The sequence below is a fragment of the Eubalaena glacialis genome, chromosome 8 (assembly GCF_028564815.1).
Source record: "Eubalaena glacialis isolate mEubGla1 chromosome 8, mEubGla1.1.hap2.+ XY, whole genome shotgun sequence".
In the NCBI taxonomy this organism is placed as follows: domain Eukaryota; kingdom Metazoa; phylum Chordata; class Mammalia; order Artiodactyla; family Balaenidae; genus Eubalaena; species Eubalaena glacialis.
In genome coordinates, this window is record NC_083723.1 from 109437688 (window position 1) to 109450067 (window position 12380).

At 38.4% G+C, this 12380-nt stretch overlaps 1 protein-coding gene across 2 annotated transcripts in view; it reads left to right on the top strand.

Moving 5' to 3' along the window:
• Window positions 1-12380, top strand: part of EXOC4 (exocyst complex component 4) — an 843793-nt gene that overhangs the window by 409201 nt on the left and 422212 nt on the right. The window lies entirely within an intron of this gene.

A 12380-nucleotide genomic window follows, 5' to 3' on the forward strand; every position in this document is an offset into this window, starting at 1 on the left:
AATCACCACCTTCTGTGCCTTTCCTTTTGAGCAAGAGGTGGGAAGTGGAGGTGCTTTGAATGTAATGTCTTGCTTCTCAGCAAGAGGATGCCCTCAGAAGCTCTGGTGTTGCTCTAACCTACCTCCCTCGCTGCCCATTTAGTGGCATGAGAGGGTATTAAGATCGAGAATGTGGTTTGGTGGGGAAACTATTGGAACTGACCTCATTAAATAATTTTTTAAGATCTTAGTCCTTAGAGGTTATGATGGTAAGTGACTGGGGAATTATTGAATATTATATCACTACTTTGGGGAAAAATAATTTTAGCTAAACATTTCAGGGATAAGAGAAAGGAAGTGTTTATATTTCTAAGATGTGGTAATGTTCCAGATTGCTACCCTTTTGTAAGTATCTAAAGCAGACTTTTTTAATACTCTGAACCAGCTTAGAATGAGTCTTTTATTGGACCATTTTTCCTTTATTTATCAGTTTGATAATTTAATTTTATGGCCAATATATGTTCCCTAGTTTAGAGATTTCCCTCACGTGGCATGATTAGCAATCGTGTGTGAAATAATTATGTGGAAACATTACTAGCGAATTACTGCTTGTCTAAATGCTGTATGTTTTCACTTGAGAACATTGGCTCTGGAATGTATTTCTGGCACTGTGAAGGAAAAAAAAGTCTTGAAGTTAAAATGCAGCCAGAATTTAATTTGTGAAATGGAGCTTTAAACTCAGTTGTTCCTCACACTGGCAGCAACTTGAGGTTGCTTATGTCCTTTCTAGAATGAAAAATGTGCCCTTTAAGACTACTTAGTCATATTTTTAATCTTCAAATTGGTAATTTCTTAGAGAAAGAGCCAAAACTTTACCCGGTCCATGTTTGTGTCTGTGTGTTACACAGGATCTAAATTATAAATCCTAATTAATACCACTTAAAACTAATGGAGTGGCCATTTCAAGGTCCCTTACTACAGTAATTATGCCTTGGAACAGGGAAGTGAGTCTTATATTAAGATTTTATACTAATAATTCTGGCCGACTTCTGATACAGTGTTGGACCCCAAGTCGGGAATAGTTTTCTTATCATAAATATAATCAGTAACCTACCCTGCTGGATATTTACTGTTTGGGGGAATTGACTCTAATATGTAAAATAACTGTAGTACAAGAAATTCAAAGAGGGAGAAAAGCCAGGAGACATATTCTTATTTTCTATGTTATTTTATCCTACGGTAGGAAGAAGTTTCTCATTTTAGCTTCTGAATAAATCTTTCTTAGTATTGAGATTGGTCCATTTGATTTCTGGAGTGGACATTTCTTACGTGTCCCCAAAGCAAGAAAAAAAGGAGAGAGGGTGTTTCTTTGCTGATTTAATTATGATGACCATAAAAATTTCTTTGAATATGTCCTAAGTACTCCCCATGTGAGAAAGAAGGAAAAGTGAAGGAAGTCATTCACCACATTTCCCCCTTTTTCTCCCCAAAGAGGGCCTGAGAGTTGTGTAATAAAAAGTCACTTTCTCCTCACTCCCAGCATTTGATGTCGATGATTGACAGCGTGCGTGGAGACTTAGTCTCATTAGGGTTTCGGCCAAGGAACACATCAAGGCCAAGAAGATCAAAACTCTGAACTGAAGCAGGAACTTTTCATTCAAACTTGAATAAATGTTGAGGAAAAGGATGATATATCTTCCAAAAATTAAAAATCAAAACAAAATGGTTAAAAAATCAACACCTATAGTCTCTTAGCACTACAGATTCTGTGTTTGTTTTGAATTGAACATTTTCAGAAAAAACATCATGATTCATTAGTCTGAAAAATTATTGCACTATCATAAGAAAGGGATTGTTGACTCTAATAGAAATAGGCTTTGGATCACTTATAGTATGATTTAGCCTCATAGCATTAAACCATAATATGAAGATACAGATTGCTTGTTCACTGAATAGGATGATTTTAAATATTACTCTGAGGACTTCTATCCGATACCAGAATTGCCCACAAGGACCTTACTTTGTAACTCCAAAACTCTAGTAGGCAGGTACTATTTGGTAAATCGATTCTCGTTATTAGCTTAGAGATAAACAGAAAAACTGGTTGGTTTCCTTTTCTAGGCAATTTGGCTATAATGGTGATGGTTTATAACTGCCATTCTCCCTATGACGTCCACAGTTAATAGTCTCAGTGTAGATGAAAAACTACCAGCAGAAGTACTCAGAATATAAGGATGTATTTTGTGAAATGTATATGTGTGGGGAGGGAGTGAATTGTGACTACATTCACAAACAGCCTAAAGGTACAGTGTCTTTTTAATGAAGATAAGTGGGACATGGTGGAGAGTTTCTTCTTCTGATTACTCCCAAAGAAATTGAAGGCTACATATGGGTAAAATGAAGTTTTTTCTCTCTTTTTTTGTTCGTAGAGAAATATAAGCTATTAAATTTGTCTTTAATGTAATATAGAGATTGTAGCACTTTTTTAATAAACACAACAATTGTTTTAAAAAACCCCAAAACATCGCAGTTGCATTTAAGCCACTTAGAGGGAATGGAGCAAAGGGAGGAGTGGAAAGTAACAAAGGGAAATTAAAGAGAAAGAAAAGAGTGACATGGATCCAGAGAGAAGGGGGAACAGTGAGGGAAGAGTGAGAGAGGGTTCAGGGAGGAGACGTAGCGAGAGAAGTGGAGACAGGGTTGCGGCCGACAAGGGAAAAGCAGCCCCAGGACCAATGGCCTTCAGTGCCTCATTGTCTGTCGGCCTCAGAGCAATTGCCTATTTTTACTTTTTTTAATTAGAATTTTGACTGTCCCTCCGTCCTCCAAACTCTCATTCATAATCCTCATTTTCACTTACAGATATAAAGATAAAAATAGCTTTTGTGACATTATCTTAAAAACTCACAGGCCAGGCACTATATGAAAGTGGACCCTTTTTGGACTTAAACAGTAACCCTGCTTTTCCTGGTTGAAAAGAAGAAAAACAAGGAGTAAAAGTCTCCAGGGCAAAGAAACTTGACAAATTTAAAACTATAAATAACAATGCTTACTATTTTCTAATTTTCTAATTAGAGTGAATTTTAGGAAGAGAGCGAAATGAGGAACTGAGATTGTGTCCTTTAAGAGTGGTGAAACCTGAAGTGATATATTTGCATCTATCATGGACCAGTTGTACGTAGTGTTTCCTGTAGATTTGGACAGGCCCGAGGGTGTCTTCTATGGAAACTTAAGAGAGGAAGGAAAACATTAATATTAACAATAATAATGTTTTATATTTGTAGGTAGATTCTATACTTTCAGATTCTCTATTATATGGAATTGGTTTGGAATCCAAAACCATAACCCAGCTTTCAGAAGCTTTTTTTTTTCTAAAGTCCAAGGCAAGGCTCTGCATTTTACCAGGATCAAATGTTTCTCAATATATTTGACTGTCACAGTTGAAAATGCCCACTAATACCAGCACGCCCTTTCATTTGTAAAATTGTGTCTCAAAGTCATTTTTCGAAGGGTATACAAGGCTGCTGTGTACTATTTTGGCACTGTTTTTCGTTTGCACACAAACGTAGCAATTCATTTACCTTTTAGAACTTTCGTTCCCCTCTGGCAGGTTAACAGGGCAAATACCCTCTCTAATCTTTCCCCCTCACCCCCCCAGGGTCTTCAGCTCTGCCAACATCCCCTCATTGCTTGTAAACTCTCCAAATCTCAGCAAATACCTTTCCCTGTGTAGCTGAATTTTCTTCCCTCTATAGCTCCATTTTCCTCTCTTCTGACAGATAAGAATAAGGAAGCCCAACTTTCTGAGCATTTTTCTGTTGTCACTCTCAAAACAACTGCCGTGTTTCTGAACTGCACAAAACTTGAAGTGAACAAACTAGAAATACTTGAGAGTCGGGGTGTTCTCTGTTCTGAGCTCTTGTCTTTATACTGGCATGGGGTGAGAGTAAAGGCATCATAGTGCCCTGGGCAGAAGAGGATTCAGGGCTGGAGGAATTCAATTTTGTTAGGCCAGGGTGAATAGGAGGTAATTAAGAATCTAGTCGGGAAGAGATATGGGAACATATGTATATGTATAACTGATTCACTTTGTTATAAAGCAGAAACTAACACACCATTGTAAAGCAATTATACTCCAATAAAGATGTTTAAAAAAAAAAAAATCTAGTCGGGAAAGGTATAGGCAGTCATGGGAAGAGATGAATTTCCTCGTAGATAACATGTGTTTTTTTTCCCGTTTGGGACTCATAAAATAGGGTTTCTAGTATATGGAGTTTTTTCTTAATAAGAAATCGAGTAGTGCACTGGGCGATCTCTGTCATTCCAGCACTGGTTCTATGCATGTGTGAATAAGGGTTTATAAAAAATCAAGCCTGCATGAAAGAATATGCCTTAGTAGGAATTTACAGGAGGGCCTTAAGTTCATTAGAATTCTGAGAGCTGTGAGTGAGTTTAGCCCTGAAGGCAGAAATACTGTTGAGATTCAGGTGTTGGAGTCAAGCCATCTAAGTTCCATTCCCATTTTAGTTACTGAACGTCAGTAAGTCTCAGTTTCTTTATTTGTAAAATAAGAATAATGCCATTAGCTTAGTGGGATTGTTAGAAAACAAGCCAGTGTACGTAAATTACTTAGAATTGTACTTGAAACACAGTAAGGTCTGGATAAATGATATTTGTAGAGGTTGTTGTCATAGAAACTGAAAATTGATAGTTTAAATGGATTACCATTTTTAATGGTCTGAGAGGCCTTAGCATTTGGAGGCTGTTGGTTATCTAAAGCAAACTGAGGTGGGGCGGGGGGAATGTGTGGAATATCTGCCCCTTCTTATCGCTGTACTGGGACCAGCAACTCTTTCTTTTTCCTGTTGCTTGGGGCTTATTCATGGTAAAGTAATAGGATATATGGCTCCTATATTGAAGTATGGAAGGAGTTGGAGAAAGATTGCCTACACTTAAATTATTAAGGGCTGAATTTTAAGCTTTAGTGACAAAGATAACATTCTGGGGGCTTTCATATTAGTACATAGAATATGCTACTTTCTTTTCTTCCTGTGCAGAGACAATAGTGAAATTAGGGATTGAGAAAGTAGAAAAGTATCCAAAGTATGTAACTGGAATAGTGAGAATTATTTTTAAATCCCAAATACATATACTAAGAAGGTACAGTAGCCCCCTGAAATACAAAAAAGATCTAGTAAAATGATGAATGACCCATTAATTAAAATAATGGTGCAAATGAAATGATAGCAGAATATAGATGGAATTACTCTCTACAGACACATTTACATTAAACAAATTCATTGTGAGGGCTATAGTGAACCTTATGGAATAAAAAGATAGGCAGCCGCTAGATAGCTACCTGTTTAAAAATGTTTCCACCTTTAGTAGAAAATATTTCCAAAAATAACAAGAATTACAGTTACTTGAACTAATTGAATCAGGCATGACTCTCTCTATAAGATGTCCCAATTAATTAACACCAACTAGAATATTGTAAAATTATGTAGTACAGTTTTTTTAGTGATTTCTTTCGAAGTTTTATATAATATTTACCTGTGTTTTACTTTTGATTTCCAGGTTTAGGAATTAAATCATGGTGGGGAGTGGGTGGAGAATTTCTGATTTGGGGACTTGAAAAGAATTCAGAAGAGTATTTCAAATAACAAATGACATTTAGGGGGAAAAAAAAGCTCATTCGTATAACTTAACATGTGCCATGAAGATACGAAGACAGCCAAGGAGATCATCAGAAGTGGCAGATATTAAAATGACATTTCTTTGAGTCATTTGTAGTGAGGTGGTGGATGGACCTAGAGTCTGTCATACAGAGTGAAGTAAGTCAGAAAGAGAAAAACAAATACTGTATGCTAATGCATATATACGGAATCTAAAAAAAAAAATGGTACTGATGAACCTAGTTGCAGCGCAGGAAAAAAGATGTAGACATAGAGAATGGACTTGAGGACACAGGGTGGGAGGGGGAAGCTGGGGCGAAGTGAGAGTAGCATCGACATATATACACTACCGAATGTAAAAGAGTTGGCTGGTGGGAAGCAGCAACATAGCACAGGGAGATCGGCTCGGTGCTTTGCGATGACCTAGAGGGGTGGGATAGGGAGGATGGGAGGGAGGCTCAAGAGAGAGGGGATATGGGGACATATGTATGCATATGGCTGATTCACTTTGGTGTACAACAGAAACTAACACAGTATTATGAAGCAATTATACACCAATAAAGATCTATTAAAAAAAATGACATTTCTTCTAGGAACTGAGACATGCTTAAAAGAAACAAAAACAAAAATATAAGTCATGCCAACTGCATAGATCACAACTGCATATCTGCTGATCACATCTGTCTTCTTATTAACTTAATGATAATGAATGAAGTCCAGCAAAAGAGTCACTGACATCAATTTCTTTCTGCTCATAATTAACATTCACCCCTAAGAAGAGACTGCCGTTCATAGCTATTAAGAAGTTCTTAGAATTTTGTTACTGAGAGCATTTTTTTTTTTTTAGCATGAATCTTAAACATCACTGGAAGTTCTATATTAATCTATCCCAACCCGCTTGACAAACACAATTGAATTTCAGTGACGTTCCAAATTTGAAAATATATTTTCACTATAGAGGGTCATTATACTTTTAATATAAATTACAGTTATAAGCAGAAATGATCTTCAGTTTCCTGAGCATATTATTGTGGGGGAGTGTGTTTTGTTAGTTTCCTCTCATCTAACAAGAGTTGGCACTATTATTTGAGACATCAGTGTGGACCCTGCCTTGGTTGAGTGTGGAATCAATGTTTGGGGATAACTGAATGGTACTGAGCCTCCATGGAAAAACTTGAAGTCAAGAGATGTGTGGGGTTTTTAATGCATCTTTTAATGGTCTGCACTGGTCTGAGCTTTCAGAAGAAATCAAGTCATGGTCTTTGCCTTTAGGCACTTTGAACTGCTTCAGGGAGACCAGTGCATGTGCTTGGGCCTATGCAAGCCAATATGAATAAATCAGACGTGCCTAACACTCCCGCCCCTCTTTGAGAGTCAGGGAAGTTCTCCTAAAAGAAGAAATGTCCTAACTAAGACCTGGAGGATGAATTGTACTTAGTCAGGAGTTGGGGTGGGGGGACTTTCCTATCAGAGAGTAGGGCACGTGCAAAAGGCAGTGAGAGAGAGGGAGAGATCCACACATGTCTGTGAAGACTCTGTGGGTCTACAACCTTGACTGTCAAGTTCAGGGATTCCATATTACCGTCACCAGATTGTGCTGGTATGAACTTGTTTGGTCCTTAGCCCTTGCTCTTCCATGACTGTGGCTTGAACGTGCAACCAGGTGTTCACAGGCCACATGACCCCTCCCAGTATATTTCTAGGGCTTTACAGAATCCCAGCGGGTCAAAAATTACCTTCATCTGTCCTGTGTCTAGAATTCTGGGAAGCTTTTTTTCTGATTAACATGGGGCAAAAGGCCATTATCGGGGCTGGTTTCTCCAGGACAGAAGCAACTATGCTCTCCCCTCTTAGGAAAACTGCCCTCAAACCATTAGCCATTGACTCTTCATAGTGCATAGGAACTGAGACTGTGGTGTAGGGTAGACTTCGCGCCACATTTTTTTTGATTGTGTGACATTGGGCAGGTTGTTTAATCTTGGTTTCTTTATCTTTCTATTTCACAAAGTTGTTGAGGGTTACATAAGTACTCAATAAATGGTAACTATTACCTAACTATGAGGATATTTACTCATTCATTCACTAAGTGAATAAATATTAAGGATGCTCAAAGAGCCTTGTCATCTAGCCTTGTTCCAGGAGGAAATGATGCTTTTGTATTGTTATTTGAATTTCTGTCTCTTTTTTTTTTTCCAAAGCAAAATTATTGCTTATTTTGGTTGTATTTCATACTTTTACAGCGTTTGTCAAAGTGACTTCTGAGAATCACTTCCCACATACACCCTGAAGAGTGTAACCTAATAAGATCACGTGGTCTCACTGACTTACCATTTGGTGCTACATTAAGGAAAGCTAGCAGTCACTTTCCTGTTCTTTTTATTGTATGAGCATTCTACAACTTTGGTTCCTGAGAAACCCTCTTTGCTTTACTTTAAATGGGGAAATGGCCATTTACCTGTTTTGCAGCTTTCATTTACATGGATTTTTCCAGAAATAAGTAATAAAGTATGACTGAACTGTCTTCCTCTCTGGATAAGTATTCTTTTCCTAGCGTCAATTTCTCAAAAACTCAAGAAGCTAACACCTGTCTGCTACCCACCTTCAGTATCATGTAGTTAATAACATGCTTTCCCTTTTCCAATTGTAGGGTTTGTTATTGCCCTTGGGCAATATGTTCAGGACTCACAGCCTGAATGTTCAAAACGAGGTAAAAAAGGACTGAAACTTCTGCACGTTTTCATTAATTTTTTTCGCAGCCTTGAATTGATTGCTTCCCTTCCCCAAAGCACATCCAGTGTGACCCTGATTTAGTGTGGCTTAATCAATAAACTGCAGAATGACTAATTTGTTTCCAGTCATTTCTTTACAGAGTATTTTCCAAGCAAAGGTGAATATGGGAAAACTACTGCCTGTGAGCTAGGGTGAAGGGGAACAGGGAGACAGAGACAGACAGCTGTGTGCCTATGTTTACTACAATAATTTTTTAAAAAGAATAAACGGAAGGGGAGCAGGAATGATCGTAAAGATGCCTGTCCCTCTAAGATAATGTTTCTGCCATATTATGTGAAAGACCTCTTGATAACAGGCATGTAGCACTTTAATGCCTGTTGTTTTTGTTTTGTGTTGATCTCTATAAGCCATGGAAAAGATAAATTCCCTACTGAATGGGCCTGGTGGAACTCTGCAAATTCTAAAAGCATCCAATCAGAAGAATATTAAACGTTTCAGGGCGATTTAGCGTTTTCCTGTTTCTTTTTTCTTCTTCTTCTCTTAACTTTGTTCCTTCTGATTGCTTTATGCGGAGACGCAGTTCCAGTTTTATTCTGTGGGGATACACAGTAAACACCTCATTGAAGTTGAGTGCAGAATTTGATGAGAAGAGTAGATGAGCAGGGCTGTGCTGCCACATGCAGAAGCTGGCCACACAGCCTGCAGGGAGGGGACTGCCATGATTCATTTTTTTAAGTTCCTGGTGTGTACCAACTACTTTTCACGTCTTGTCTTAAATCTCATAACAGTCATTTGATTTGAAAAATCAGGAATCTGAGAAAGAGGCAGAGTGATTGGCTCAAGGTCATCGAACACAGTACCACGTGGTAAATTATAGATTTGAGCTCACATTTGTCTGGCATGAATTTTCCTTTGCTTCCCAGTGCACCATTCAACCCAGCCAGGCTATTTGTGGGGTTGGGGGGGGCGTGGTTAGGAGGGGCACCTGAGATTGCTGTAGGGGAGAGGGCTTCAGGAGCATCCCAGCGAGGGAGAACGGAGGTCAGCCCAATTCACATGTGTGTTCTCAAGTCTCTGTTGCTCCATGTTTGCAGAGCAGCTGTGGCCTCACACAGTGAGGCACTGAGAATTACTACTGTAAGAGCTGCTGTTGGTGGGAAAGAAGCACAAAATCACAGTGAACCATAGACTCATCTTACTGCGTTTGGTCATTGAGCAATACAGGAGGAATTCTATACAGTTTAGTAACTACCTCCAAAACCTGACCCATGGTGGCATTCTGCCCCCTTATTCTGGGCAAAAGTAGAAAGATTATAGATAGCTACAAAGAATGTGGAAAGCTCACACAGAAGTTGTAAAATACACATTTTACCGGTCCCATGGATATATTTTATTAGCTGTTTATGGTTAGGAGCTATATATTTGTGAAATAAAAGAGAATTTTGATGGCAGTGAGAAGTTATATTTAAAAGTAGATTATTGGGTGGTTTATGTTTTGACCAGAAATACAGAGGATCCATTAAAAAATACACAGTGAGCTACCAGTTCAGCAGGAGTTTGGTGTGCCAACATACTTTACAATGTTCTTATAGATGAGAAGGGGACAGGTATGGGTGCTAAGTGTTCTGTTAGTATTACCTCCAAAACAATTCTTAGAATAATAAGATAAAATGTTTGAAATGGAAATGATTTGTTACTTAAAAGATATTGCTATATACAAGTTTTTCAGAAAAGGAAAATGCCTTGGAAACATGGGGTTCTGAAGTTCCATATGACATTTTCTAGACCAGTGATCCTTGACATGGATGGAGATGATTGAGTAAATGTACTGTTAATAAAAGCTGTAAGAATGAAACTTGACCAGAGGCAAAGAAGATGGAGTAATATAGTTGTATGAGGCAGAGGCTAAAGAGATTGTGAAACACCTTGTAGATCTTCTTACTATTTCAAGTTCCATTTCCATTACTGAAAGACCATTTTAGTCATCACTCTCCAGGGCTAACGTTTATTGAATGGTTTGCTATAATTGAATCACTAATGATGCAACAGTAGATCTTCTCTAACCTCTGATGTCCCTTAATTATCTTGTCTTTGGTTCACAAAGAGTTTGAGGGAGTCAAATGACTACTTCCAGTCGGCAACAGAAATTAAACTTGAAATCAAAAGAGGCTGGAGCTGGGAATTTGTATTTGGGAGTCACAGTGATAGCCAACAATTTTTGCATGCTCAGTTTGTGCCAATCTCAGTGACGAACCTTTCATGGGTTAGCTCATCTAACCTCCAAGAGAACTTCACAAAAACTTTCTGAAGCAAGTCATACTAATACCCACATTTTACAGATGCGGAAACTGGCACAGAAAAGATTTTTGTAGTTTGCTGTAGGTCACACAACTAGTAATTTTTACAGTGAGATTTAAACAGAAATCTTGGTGATGTTTAAATCCAAGGTCTTTAATCCCTGTGGTACTCTGCATAGAGGTGATTTTTAAGCCTTGAAGATAGTTGAAAGCTGAGGTCAGTTTAATCTTAGAACATGCAGAGGATGAGAGAAGTGATCAGACAGCAAAGGACAAAGCCAGTTTTGGAAACCATGCAAGAATGTTTAGAGAAGAGAATTATTTTAAAAAGCTGCAGAGAAATCAAAAAGAAGAAAGAGAAATTATTAGATATAGAGATTATGTGTCTTTGGGAACTTTGCCTCGAGCAGTTCTGAGTAGGGCATTTAATCCTATCTCAATATGCCATTCATTTTTGAAGGGTTGGATTAGTTTACTCAGTGATTGTCCTCGGATATTTAGTCTAGGATAATAGTTTTGAACATTTTTTAGCAAATGAGAGCCTGCGTGACACTTCCTTCATTTCTTTGTCCCATTCCTTCTCTCCTTCAAAATAAATTAATAAGTACATATATAAAACAAAGGGGGAAAAAGTAACATGATGTCTGCCTTACTGAGAAAGCAGAATAATACCAGAATTTTTTTTCTTTCTTTCTTTTTTTTTTTAATCTTGCTCAGGAAGACTTACTAAGGAGTAGATACAAGATGGCAACAGGTGATGTGCTAAATGTATTAGCGGACTCTATTTAGAGTGAGATTTCCTATGCCTTTTCTAAGTCCTCAGAACGTTTCACAGACATGCTCAATTCTCAAAAATAAAATATGACGTGTAAGGCTCTTAATTTCCTCTTTTTTTTTTTTGTAATAGAGAAATTGAAATCGAAAAAGGGATAGCATGGGACAAATATAACCCTCAGTTTTCCATTTCTGTGCATTCTCTCCTGATCTACACTTTTCCTGCTGGTTAGGACAAAGTGCCTCCACTGTTGTGGCCAGCTGCTTTGACGTGTTACTAAACCTGTCCATATATCTGATGCGGCTATTGCTGCTTCCTCCTCAGAATACTTTCCTGGCTTCTCTCCCAGGACAATGCACCCTTCCGGTGTTCCTCTCACCTCACTGGCTCCTCGTGAGTTTCCTCCTCACCCACCTGACCTCTTAGCCTATGGTACCCAGGCTTTAGTCCTTGGCCACCTTCTCTTCTTGATCTACACTCATTTCCCTTGTGGATCTCATCTCCTCCTAGAGCTTAAAATACCATATGAAGCTGTTGACTCCCAAATTTATATCTCCAGCCTGGGCTGCTCCAGTGAACTCCCGCCTTATTATGTTTTTAGCTTACTTGACATTTCTGTTTCTGTGTCATATGGGAATCGCAGCTTTAACATGTCCAAAACTGAGATCCCAACATTTCACACCATCTGTTCACCAACTGCTGCCCCTTAGTCTTCCCCACTTAGATAAATGGCAACACCATTCTTTCAGTTGTTCAGACCAAAAATCTAGGAGTCATGTCTTTCTCTCATACCCAGAAGCCATCCATCAGCATATCCTATTGGTTTTCCCTAAAATTACCCAGAATCTAACCATTGTTCGCCACCATCGTGAGTTACCCTGGTCTATGCCACCATCATCTCTTGCCGAGATTAGTGAAGTAGGC